We start from the raw sequence: 13,055 nt of genomic DNA on the forward strand, positions 1-13,055 counted from the left end.
GGACCTTGCTTCTATCACCAGTCACATTCACAGCTGGGTTTTGTTTTTGCTTTGGCTCCATCCCTTCATTCTTTCTGGAGTTATTTCTCCACTGATCTCCAGTAGCATATTGGGCACCTACCGACCTGGGGAGTTCCTCTTTCAGTATCCTATCATTTTGCCTTTTCATACTGTTCCTGGGGTTCTCAAGGCAAGAATACTGAAGTGGTTTGCCATTCCCTTCTCCAGTGGAGCACATTCTGTCAGACCTCTCCACCATGACCCGCCCATCTTGGGTGGCCCCACAGGGCACGGTTTAGTTTCATTGAGTTAGACTAGGCTGTGGTCCATGTGATTAGATTGACTAGTTTTCTGTGATTATGGTTTCAGTGCGTTTACCCTCTGATGCCCTCTTGCAACATTTACCGTCTTACTTGGGTTTCTCTTACCTTGGACGAGGGGCATCTCCTCACCGCCGCCCCCCTTGAGAGCCTCTATGCAGGTCAGGAAGCAACAGTTAGAACTGGACATGGAACAACAGACTGGTTCCAAATAGGAAAAGGAGTACGTCAAGGCTGTAAATTGTCACCCTGCTTATTGAACTTATATGCAGAGTACATCATGAGAAACGCTGGGCTGGAAGAAGCACAAGCTGGAATCAAGATTGCTGGGAGAAATATCAATAACCTCAGATATGCAGATGACACCACCCTTATGGCAGAAAGTGAAGAGGAACTCAAAAGCCTCTTGATGAAAGTGAAAGAGGAGAGTGAAAAAGTTGGCTTTAAGCTCAATATTCACAAAAGGAAGATCATGGCATCTGGTCCCATCATTCATGGGCAATAGATGGGAAAACAGTGGAAACAGTGTCAGACTATATTTTGGGGGACTCCCAAATCACTGCAGAGGGTGATTGCAGCCATAAAATTAAAAGACGCTTACTCCTTGGAAAGGAAAGACCAACCTAGATAGCATATTCAAAAACAGAGACATTACTTTGCCAACAAAGGTCTGTCTAGTTAAGGCTATGGTTTTTCCAGTGGTCATGTATGGATGTGAGAGTTAGACTGTGAAGAAAGCTGCTGCTACTGCTGCTGCTAAGTCGCTTCAGTCGTGTCTGACTCTGTGCAACCCCATAGACAGCAGCCCATCAGGCTCCCTCGTCCCTGGGATTCTCAAGGCAAGAACACTGGAGTGGGTTGCCATTGCCCTCTCCAATGCATGAAAGTGAAGAGTGAAAGTGAAGTCGCTCAGTCGTGTCCAACTCTTAGCGATCCCTTGGACTGCAGCCTACCAGTCTCCTCCGTCCATGGAATTTTCCAGGCAAGAGTACTGGAGTAGGGTGTTATTGCCTTCTCTGGAAGAAAGCTGAGTGCCAAAGAATTGATGCTTTTGCACTGTGGTGTAGAAGAAGACTCTTGAGAGTCCCTAGGACTGCAAGGAGATCCAACCAGTCCATTCTAAAGGAAATCAGTCCTGGGTGTTCTTTGGAAGGAATGATGCTAAAGCTGAAACTCCAGTAATTTGGCCACTTCATGCAAAGAGTTGACTCATTGGAAAAGACCCTGATGCTGGGAGGGATTGGGGGCAGGAGGAGAAGGGGACGACAGAGGATGAAATGGCTGGATGGCATCACCGACTCGATGGATGTGAGTTTGAGTGAACTCCGGGAGTTGGTGATGGACAGGGAAGTCTGGCGTGCTGAGATTCATGGGGTCACAAAGAGTCAGACACGACTGAGCGACTGAACTGAACTGAACTGACGTTCTGCTCCTGAGAATCTGAACACAGGAACTCAGTGTCCATGCTGCCTGGAGCTTCCTGGGTTAGCTTACTGCCTACCTCAGAGTGTGGGCATGTCCCTTCACTTCTGCCCTGAGTGATGTTCCCTCACTTCTAGTCCTCCTAGGGTGGTCTCCTCTTCTCCTTACCCTGACGGGGGCGCTAAGCACCAAGGCTGAGCCTGGAGGCTGGGGCCTGATCCGGGTTCCTGGGGGCGGGGCCTGCAGCCCAGGTGGGAGGAGCCTGGCTCCCTCTGGGGTCCTGGCATCTCCCCTCCCAGTGGAGCAGCCCGTCATGGGAGAGCAGAGGCCGTTGGAGGCCCTCTCTGGAGGAGCTGAGGCTGTGCTTCCAGCTGGAGAACCACACCCTCTGGGCCCCTGGCAGGTGCCCTGTGCCCCAGGCTCTCTGGGGTTCTTGAGGAGTCCCTTACCAGGCCAGACCAGCCCCACCCACAACAGCCCGACACCCAGCAGGTGGAAGACTCAGAGGACAATGCAGGAGGGTCAGTTATGGGAGGGAACGATTTGCATGGCGACCTTGCCTCCCCAGGCTATGGGAGGGATAAAGGAGCCCAGAGGGGCTGTGTCTGCTGAGAGACTAGAAGGAGGGGCTCAGGGAGCGCCCCCACCATGGCCTGGACCCCTGTCCTCCTCAGCCTCCTCACCCACTGCACAGGTCACTGGATCCTCGGGGTTTGGGGACATAGCCCCAGTGGAACCCAGGGCTCTGTTCTTTACCATGGGGCCCAGGCAGTGCTGTGGGACTCAGAGCCACCATCCCAGTGTCTTTCTTTCCTTTCTGCAGGGGCCTGGGCACAATCCGGGCTGACGCAGGAGGCCTCCGTGTCACGGTCACTGGGTCAGTCGGTCACCCTCACCTGCACTGGGAGCAGCAACAACGTTGGATTCTATGGTGCAGGCTGGTTTCAACACCGCCCAGGTGATGTCCCCAGAACCGTGATGTGGGGAAGTTCTCGGTCCTCAGGCCTCCGGGCCCGGCTCTCGGGCTCCCGTTCTGGCTCCACCGCCTCGCTGAGCATCTCTGGGCTGCAGGCTGAGGACGAGGCTAACTAATACTGTCCATCATGGGCCCACAGCCTCAGTGCTCCCGCGGTGCCCAGGGATGTGGGGAAGAGCGACAAAAAACTCTCACTGCCTGATGGCTCTTTGTGGTTGACGTGTGTCCAACAGCAGTGGGAGGACTGGGTTCTCTGTTATTTCTTCCTCCCCCCATTGGAGGGTCTGGAGCTGGGGTCTCAGCACATCCCGTTCTGGGATCTGTCTGAGGGCCGCTTCCATGCTGGTCTCACGTCCACTCTGTGTCAGCTCCATGGATCCCCTGAGAATCATGAGGTGAGAGACTGCTCCCCAGGCTCACACCCTCTGCACCTGGGAATCATTGGCATACACTTAACCACAGTGTGAAGAATCATTCACATCACTGGACACGAGGCTGACCTTTCATTTTGGTCCTGGGAAGCATTCTCTAAGCCCCAGGGATGTCCTGTCTGAGAGAAGGGTCTATGTCTGGTAACCTTGGACTGCTCAGATGGGGTTCAGGTAGGCAACTCTGGGTCAAGTACAATGGGGTCCTAAACATAGAGACAATAATTATAGATAATAATAATAAAGCAAATTTTGAAAGTTATTAGTTCTTATCAGTCCTGGTCTTGGGTGTGTTAAGATACTTTATATTAATACTGTTAGGTACGTAGAATAGGGAAAAGGAGTCCAAAATGGCGGTGGCTAAAAGGCAAGAAACGGAAAAGCCCGTGAAAATAGGATAAAGGAAGGTCCTAGAACCAGAGTGAAGACTTCAGGTAGAAGAAATAGCACTCCTGGCTAAGCTCAATTTGCATAGGGCAGGCCCAGGTGGAGGAAAAAACATATAAAAGCAGGAGCCAAAGCGCTTTCCCTCTCTCTTTGTCTCCCACGTGCATGCGCTCTTTCTCTCTTTCTCCCTCCCCCGCGCTCCTCCACTCTCTTCTCTTGGAGTCTTTGGGTTGGCATGCCCTCACACTTCAAGGATGGAGTCTCCTGCTATCTTCTAAATAAAATACAGCTGTAACACTGATTTGCCTAAGAGCTACAACACGGTTTGTCTAAGACCCGAGAGCTGTGACGTGCCGAGGGCTTTAATGTCCGTCGCTCCAAATCTTTGTTGTGACGAGACAAAGAACTGAGGGACATACACTTGCATGACATAAAGATCTCAAAAATTTTGAGATTTTAAGCTGTTTGTTTAGGGTAATTTGTTATGCAGCAGTAGTTCATTAATGCACTGCCAACTTTGGGTGATGTCTTTATCCAGGGGCGCCTGTCCATTTGGTCCAATTTTAGCCAGAATCTGCTAAGTCAGTTTAGAAAAAATACTCCACCCTTGATCCGACCACCCTCAGTATCAGCTCAAATTCCTTGTCACTCACCTCACTATCTTAGCCTTGCCTAGCCTCAGCAATGATCCTCTCAGCTGAGCCAGAACCCACCCTCACCCTTATGGTCCTCTGAGTAAGTTTCCACCCACTGACACCAACCCTGTTGCTGTTCATTGCTTTTCAGTCTCCCAGCCTCTCTTTGCAACCCCATGAACCCACCCTGTCCTTAGCTGTAAATCCCAGCTGTGTCCCTGCTGGAGTCAGACTTAAGCTCAATCTCTCTCCCCGATTATAAGACCCCACTGTAGTACTCTTACCTTGAATAAAGTTTTTCTTACTACCTTGAGTTCAGTTCGGGCTTCCCTGGTGGTTCAGCGGTTAAAGCATCTGCCTGGAATGCGGGAGACCCGGGTTCAATCCCTGGGTCGGGAAGATCCCCTGCAGAAGGAAATGACAACCCACTGCAGTACTCTTGCCTGGAAAATCCCATGGATGGAGGAGCCTGGTAGGCTGCAGTCCATGGGGTCGCTGGGAGTCGGACATGACTGAGAGACTTCACTTTCACTTTTCACTTTCATGCATTGGAGTCGGAAATGGCAACCTGCTCCGGTGTTCTTGTCTGGAGAATCCCAGGGACGGTGGAGCCTGATGGGCTGCCATCTATGGGGTCGCAGAGAGTCAGACATGACTGAAGCGACTTAGCAGAAGCAGCATGATGGCCCTGAGCTCAGGGGGACACAGAAGGAGCATCTGGCCTGGTGCTAAAGAGGGGACAGCACACAGAGCAGGGGGCGAGATCTGTCCTTGAGGGCTCTGCTCTCCAGGTCACAGGATGTGTGTCTGGGCCTGGACAAGGGGCGGGGGGTGCTCAGGGTCCATTCCCGAAGGTGGGTAGTGGGAGGCAAAGCTGGGCCCCCCGAAAGATCTCCCTGACAAGGCCTGGTTGCCTCTGCTCTGGGCTCCAAGCTGTGACTTCCCACTCCTGAGACCTACAGAACCCACCTCTGGCAACCCTCTGGCCGCCCTCAGGCATAGAGACCCGGCCCAGCACCCAGGAGGGTCAGTGTGATGCACGGGATCCTTTGCATGAAAGTGTTAGGTAGGTAGAATAGGGAAAAGGAGTCCAAAATGGTGGTGGCTAAAAGACAAGGAGAAGTTCATTAATGCACTGAAGGGGATGACAGAGGATGAGATGGCTGGATGGCATCACTGACTCGATGGACGTGAGTCTGAGTGAACTCCAGGAGTTGGTGATGGACAGGGAGGCCTGGCGTGCTGTGATTCATGGGGTCACGAAGAGTCGGACAGACTGAGCGACTGAACTGAACTGAAAAGACAAGGAAGGTCAAAAGAAGGTCCAAGGACCAGAGTTAAGACTCCAGGAAGAACAAACAGCACTCCTGGCTAAGCCCAATTTGCATAGGGCAGGCCCAGGTGGAGGAAAAACATAAAAGGAGGAGCCAAAGCGCTTTCTCACGGACTCTCTCCTGCGTGCGTGTGTGCGCGCGCACGCTCTTTCTCTCACTTTCTCTCTCCTGCTATCTTCTAAATAAAATAGAGGTGTAACACTGATTTGCCTAGGAGCTATAACACGATTTGCCCAAGACCTGAGAGCTGTGATGTGCTGAGGGCTTTAATGTCTTTCGCTCCAAATCTTTGTTGTGACGAGACAAAGAACCGAGGGACATACACTCGCGTGACATCTAAGGTTCCGTGACTCGGGTTTAACCTGGTTGAAACAACCTTCGCGTGGAAGAGGCCAAGCACAGCAGGAGCCCAACTCAGGGAAGCTCCCGCGATAGAAGCAGAAGGCGAAGAAACCCAGCGCAGGGGAAGGCCCATCGTGTTGGAAACCGGGACAGCGAAAAACGAACTCAGCAGAAAGCTCACATGGCCCAGTCTCAGGTTCCAGAAGACCTCCAGTTAAGGTAAGAGGTTCTCGCTGCTATGCCTGGAGGGACCTTTACAATCTCTCATTTCTTGTTTCCTCAACCTCCCGATAACAGGCGGGCAGCAGGGGGCACAATTGAGGGACTCTGGAGAGGCTACTCCTCAGCATGTCCCAAAGGCTCTATCTGCTGAGCCCCAGTAGCTGTTACACAAGCCGGTGGGGGTTCTTCTGTCCTTTCTCTTCTCTGTGCCAAGGATCAGACCAATGAAACTGTGAGCACCGGTCTGATATTTAGCAAAATTTCCGGCGGGCTATGGAGCGGATTCCTTGGCACGTTTTCCCCACAGCTTTTTCCTCCTGTCCTTCAGCTCTCTCCTAGGACTCAAGCCCGGCCAAAACTAATGAAACTCAGGCTCTGATGTCTCATTGCAAAAATTCATTGAAAGACAAAGTGATAAGAGGTGGATTTGTTAGGATCCAGAGAGAAACCACTCTTCAGGGTGTGAACCATTGCCGAGGGCAAGGGGCTGGGGCCAAGGTATTAGGCCTGGCTAGGTTTTGTGAAGGGATGGAATTCGTATGCTAATAAGTGAGAGGATCATCCCAGCCATTGGGGAACCTGTGACCTTGTGCCTTGGAGCTGTCCTGCCACCTCTGGGTGTGTCTTGGCTTGTAGATTGGGGATTAAGGTTTACTTGAATGGCATCACTGACTGGATGGATGTGAGTCTCAGTGAACTCTGGGAGTTGGTGATGGACAGGGAGGCCTGGCATGCTATGATTCATGGGGTCGCAAAGAGTCGGACACGACTGAGCGACTGATCTGATCTGAATTTGACTTGTCATCTTGGACCCAATTGATTTTAATTGGTTTACATTATACCCTTGTGCTATGTCATTCTTTCAAAGGTTGTGCTCTGCCCGCTTCCCTCCCGTTTCATCCTCTTTTCCTGAGCCCCATCCAGACCCACAAGGTTGCCTCTACAATCTTCTGGAGAGACAACCAGAACATAGCTGGCCTTGGTAGGGAAATACTCTATAATATCCAACCCCCTAATCCTACCCAGCACTGGTCACACTGGAGATCTTGGGGGCGCCCAAACTCCAGACTGGGGGGTTCCAGGAGGTCATCACACCTTGACCTGCCTAGGGATCGGTCTTTGAAAGTTTGTCACGCCTCAACCTGCTCGGGGATCCTCTAGTCCCAGGGGTCCCAGGAGGTCGTCATGCCTCGACCTGCCCAGGGACCCAATTCTCAGGAGGCCGTCACGCCTCGACCTGCCGGGGGATTCGATCTCTAGGAGGCTGTCACGCCTCAGCCTGCCTGGGGATCTTCACCCTGACCCGGGGACGCCTGGCTCTCAGGTTGCAACAGTTCTGGGTAGGATAAGCTTCAGAAAGACTCACCCCTAAGGAAGTCCACCCGTAAAAATCGAAAGAGGTACTGTCTTTCAGATGGGAAATAACCCATCCACTTCCCGGCAGACGCCCTTGAGATGCATCCTTGATAAGTGGAAGCTGTTCGACCCTCTAGCTCTAAGGAGAAGTCATTTGAAACTCTTTTGTGCCACTGCGTGGCCACAGTATCCACTGGGGGACGAGGAACACTGGCCTGAGGATGGAACTTTAAATTATAATACCATCCTGCAATTAGAATTATTCTGCAAAAGACAAGGGAAATGGACAGAGATCTCCTATGTCCAAATTTTCTTCCGACTAAGAGATATGAAGGAACTCTGTCTTAAGTATGGGATTGTAGTATGCCCTAAAAGTGAGCCCACTAGGAAAATGGTGTTAGGCACAGGCAACCAAGAAAAGGAACCCCCTCGTGAAGGCTCACCTCCCACAGATCCCGAGTTGCCTGGTGCTCCTTCCTCATTCCCAAACGTGCCCCTATATCCAGGAGCACCTCCTCCACAAAAGCCAGCTCGAGTATGTCCCTTAGTTGAAACTGGAGGAGAATTCGGACCAACCCGGGTCCATAAGCTCTTCTCCCTCTTAGAACTAAGGCAGACCAAACAAGACCTGGGAAGCTATACAGATGACCCAGGGAAATATATAGATACATTCCAACAGATTACCTTGGCCTTTGACTTGACGTGGAAAGACATCATGGTCATATTTAGTCAAACTTTATCTGATGCTGAACATACCAGGGTCTTAAAGGAAGCCCGGAGGTATGCAACAATGCTCCACATGTCCAGTGATAGATACCCAGTAGGGGAAACTGCAGTCCCCTCCTATGATCCTAATTGGAGTTATAATGACCCTGAGCACATCTGGGAAAGAGATCATTTTCTAATCTGTGTGAAGGCAGGACTGAAAGCAGCCCAACAAAAAGTAATTAGCTATGCCCGGGTCTCAGCAATAACTCAGGAGCCCAATGAGAACCCCATTGCCTTTCTGGAGGGGCTAAAAGAGGCACTCCAAAAGTTTACCAACCTGGACTTAGACTATTACGAGGGACAGGTGATTTTAAAGGACAAATTCCTGTCCCAGTGTGCATCAGATATCAGAATTAAGTCACAGCAGCTACAACAGCAGGACCCTGCTGCCTCTTTAGATGAGACGGTCCAGACAGCCACCAATATCTTTGATAACGGAGAACAGGAGAAGGAGGCCAAGGCCCAGGAGAAGGAGAGAAAGAGACAAGGCATGCCCAGATGCTGGCCGCCCTCCAGAGAAGCCCTATGGCAAACCCCGAGTCCTTGAAGGACAAGGCACAAGATAAATGCCTGATCTGTAAACAGGCGGGGCTTTGGGCCAAAGAGTGTCCAACCCGTGTCAAGTCTCCTAGAACAGCTTGCCATAAATGCCATCAACTGGGACACTGGGTGGCACTCTGCCCTCGGGACCCAAGAGCCTCAAGGTCAAGCGCCAAGCCTACCCTCACGATGGTTCAAGAGGGCTGAAGTGGCCCACTCCAGCCAGCCCGCCTGTCACGGATAACCATCACGGGGCTGGAGCCAAGGGTGCAACTGGATGTGGCAGGTAGGTCCGAGAATTTCTTGGTTGACACAGGGGCTACCTACTCTGTCTTGATCTCCTACTCCGGAGCCTTCTCCTCCCAAATCTGTACTATTTTGGGTGCTACAGGAAAAGCAACTACTAAAAGATTCACCCTAGCCCTTCTTTGTTGCTGGGATGGATAAATATTTTCCCACCAGTTTCTGGTGGTCCCTGAGCGTTCTACCCGCTTATTGGGAAGAGATATACTCACTAAACTGGGGACCACCCTTGTGATGGGAAGTTTTTCAGCCCCCAGAGCTCTACAGCTCCTGGTTACTACTGAAGAACCCATTACACCTTCAATAGAGAGGGATCAAAAACTATGGGAAGACAAAATTAACCCCCAGGTGTGGGACCAGGGGATTCCTGGACGAGCCCACCAAGCTGAACCGGTCATCATTGTCCTCTGAGATCCCACTCGCTTTCCTAACCGGAAACAATACCCTCTCCAAAGAGAGGCTCGGGAGGGACTACAGCCTTTAATAAATAAATTCCTTGCTTGTGGGCTATTGGTCCCCACCAGTTCGCCATGTAACACCCCAGTCCTCTCATTAAAGAAAAAAAGACGGAACCTGGTGAATGGTTCAAGATCTCTGGATCATAAATGAAGCTGTAGTCCCCCTCCATCCCACAGTACCCAATCCCTATGCAATCTTGGGAGAAATCCCACCCAGTGCCAAGTGGTTTAGTCCTGGATCTCAAAGATGCATTTTTTTTGCATACCACTGGCTAAAGAATCCCAATAACTTTTTGCCTTTGAGTGGGAAGCCCCAGGAGAAAAACACCAACAGATGACTTGAACAGTATTACCTCAGGGGTTCAGAGATAGCCCCCACCTCTTTGGACAGGCCCTTAGCCGGGATCTCCTAGATCTGGACCTGGGATCTAATGGGAAAATATTACAATACGTAGATGACCTACTAATCTGCTCTCCAGGTGAGAAAAGTGCCCAATAACATGCAATTCAGGTCCTAAACTTCTTGGCAGGAAGGGGATATAAAATCTCCCGCGCTAAAGCACAGATGGTCGAGACAAAGGTCATTTACCTGGGAGTTCAGATTACACACGGGTCCAGGAGGCTGTCCTTGATCGGGTACAAGGAATCCTCCAGTTGCCCTCCCCCACGAGTCAAAAACAATTGCGAGCTTTCCTGGGGCTAACTGGTTATTGTAGAATCTGGATACCCAATTATGGTCTAATTGCCCAGCCTTTATATGAAAGCTTAAAGGGACGAGATGATTCAATCCCACTGATGTGGGGAACTCCTCAAAAGGAGGCAGAGGCTACACTAAAACGGGCCTTAACTCAGGCACCTGCCTTGAGGTTGCCAGACCCGGAAAAAGCATTCCAACTGTATGTCCATGAAAGAGAGGGAATAGCCTTGGGAGTGTGAACTCAAAGGTTGGGATCTGAGCCCCAGCCTGTAGCTTATTTATCCAAGAGGTTTGATCCAACTACCCGAGGTTGGCCCCCCTGCCTTCGAAATCCTGCAGCTATTGCAATCATGATAGAAGATGCTTTAAAACTCTCCTTTGGGGGCAAACTAATTATTTTTACCAGCCACCAAGTAAAACAACTCCTAAATGGGGATGCCATTTATGGATGTCTGATCAAAGAATCCTCAGATATCAAGTAATGCTGATGGAAAACCCAGGCCTCACTATATCCCCTTGTGAGGTTCTTAACCCAGCCACCCTCCTCCCTACCCCCGAGGGCTCTCTCCCCTTTCACTCTTGTCTAGAAACCTTGGACCACTGGACAAAACCCCGAGAAGGATTGTCAGAAGATCTCCTGACCAATCCTGAGGAAATCTGGTACACTGATGGAAGCAGCTTTGTCTTGGATGGAAAAAGAAGAGCAGGGTATGCAGCAGTCTCCAATTTTGAGACCATAGAGGCTAAGCCTCTGCCACCAGGTACTTCCGCCCAATTAGCTGAGTTCATAGCCCTGACTCGAGCTTTAGAGCTGGGAACAGGAAAAAGAATAGCCATTTACACTGACTCCAAGTATGCCTTTCTGGTGCTACATGCACATGCGGCTATTTGGAAAGAAAGGGGCCACTTGACCACCCGAGGGCCCCCAATCAAATTTGGTGATCAGATTCTTCGACTCTTGGAGGCAGTCCATCTGCCCACTGAGGTTTCAGTCTCCCACTGTAAAGGACACCAAAAAGGGAGCACGGAAGCGGCACGAGGGAACCAAGCAGCTGATCAGGCAACTAGGAGAGCAGCATTACAGAACCATGACCTAATAGGGATTGCCACCTTAGTTCCACAGACTAATTTGCCAGAAACTCCTTCATTTGCATGAAAGGCCCCGCCCCCTCTCAGGGTATGAAGAGGGGAAGGAGCGGTGTGGGGACGCTCTGCCCAGCTGTGGGGCCACAGAAGGCAGGACGCCCTGACCGTGTCCACCATGGCCTGGTCCCCTCTGTGCCTCACGCTGGTCGCTCTCTGCACAGATGACTGGATGTGGGGACAGGGGAAGGGCCCTGGGAAGACTCACAGGCCCTGCTCCCTGCTCTCCTGTCAGGACCCCAGAGTCACCATGTCTGTCTCTCCCCCTTCCAGGACCCTGGGCCCAGGCTGTGCTGACTCAGCCACTCTCCGTGTCCGGGACTTTGGGTCAGAGGGTCACCCTCTCCTGCACTGGAAGCAGCAGCAACACTGGGGTCTTTATGTGAGCTGGTACCAACAGCTCCCAGGAAAGGCCCCCGGAGTCCTGACCTATGAAAATAGCAAACGACCCTCAGGACTCCCAGATTGATTCTCTGGCTCCAAGTCTGGCAGCTCGGCCGCTCTGACCACCTCAGTTCAGTCTGAGGACGACACTGGTTATTACTGTTTCTCATGGGCTGATGGATTGAAAATTTGTACATTGCTTCAGGCCAGAGTGGAAGGAGACAAAAACCTGCTTCCCCCACAGCCATGGGGCTCCCAGGGCAAGGTGTCTGCCCCTCCCTTCCTGGAGTCCATGAGACCATGGAGCCCTGCTGTCTGGGTGTCCCCTGACTGCAGCTCAGCTGCCCCCTCAGCCCGACACCCGTCCTTAGGGCAGCGGCACACAAGGGGGTGGTCACCCGCCCCTGTAAGAAGGTCTGCTCACAGCAGTTGCCCCCGGCTCTCAGGTCAGAGTCAGCAGAACAGAGCAGGGGGGTCAGTGCCGCCCTTGCTGGGTCACTGGGCAGTGAATGCACATCCCTGAACTTCCACCACAGAAGCATCTCCTGTTAAAGGAAAAGGAAATGGAACCCAGAGTTTCTACGAGCAATTTCCACACAGTCCAGGATCCAGTAAAAATTGTCACTTCTATCAGGAACCAGGAAACTAAGAATTGAAGGGAAGTGAGACGGTGTAGACATCAATGCTGAGATGCCTCAGATGAGGAAATCAGGTGGCAGATATTTTTAGGGACAAATCCTCAAATCTGTTTGATGAGCAAATACAAACACTTTTGGGTCCAAAGGAGAAGGAGATAACTGGAAGGGGGGAAAATGAATCATGAGAACAAGATAGTCAGAATCACTCAAAAATACAATGGGTGAAAATAAAAAAGAATTCTCTGTACAGTATCAAAGACATGTAATATTTATTATTTGATTCATTTATTTGTTCACTGACAAAGTATTTGGTGACAGAAAAAACAGGCAGCCCCTCCTTCCTCAAAGGCTTCCCAGTTTTCACGAGTGGTAAAGACCCACTTGCCAATGCAAGAGACATAAGAGATGTGGGTTCTATCCCTGGGGTGGGAAGATCCTCTGCAGCAAGAAACGGCAACCCACTCCAGTTTACTTGCCTGGAGAATCCTATGGACAGACGGGCCTGGTGGGCTACAGTCCATGGGGTCGCAAATGAAGCAAGACAGGATTGAGATCCAAGCAACTGAGCAGCAGCTTGCTCATCATGCCACCACCGTGAACTTTCCCCAAGTGCGTCACCAGGGGGCGCTGTGAACCTGCTCAGAGCTGGCAACCCTTCAACAAACCCACCTGAGGAGGCAATGGCACCCCACTTCAGTGCTC

General features: G+C 51.3%; 1 pseudogene; it reads left to right on the plus strand.

Moving 5' to 3' along the window:
• Positions 1 to 2,114: 2,114 nt before the first annotated feature.
• LOC129629580 (immunoglobulin lambda variable 1-40-like) lies at positions 2,115 to 12,604 on the plus strand (annotated as a pseudogene).
• The last annotated feature ends 451 nt before the right edge of the window (positions 12,605 to 13,055 follow it).

Source organism: Bubalus kerabau, chromosome 16 (assembly GCF_029407905.1).
Source record: "Bubalus kerabau isolate K-KA32 ecotype Philippines breed swamp buffalo chromosome 16, PCC_UOA_SB_1v2, whole genome shotgun sequence".
Lineage (NCBI taxonomy): Eukaryota > Metazoa > Chordata > Mammalia > Artiodactyla > Bovidae > Bubalus > Bubalus kerabau.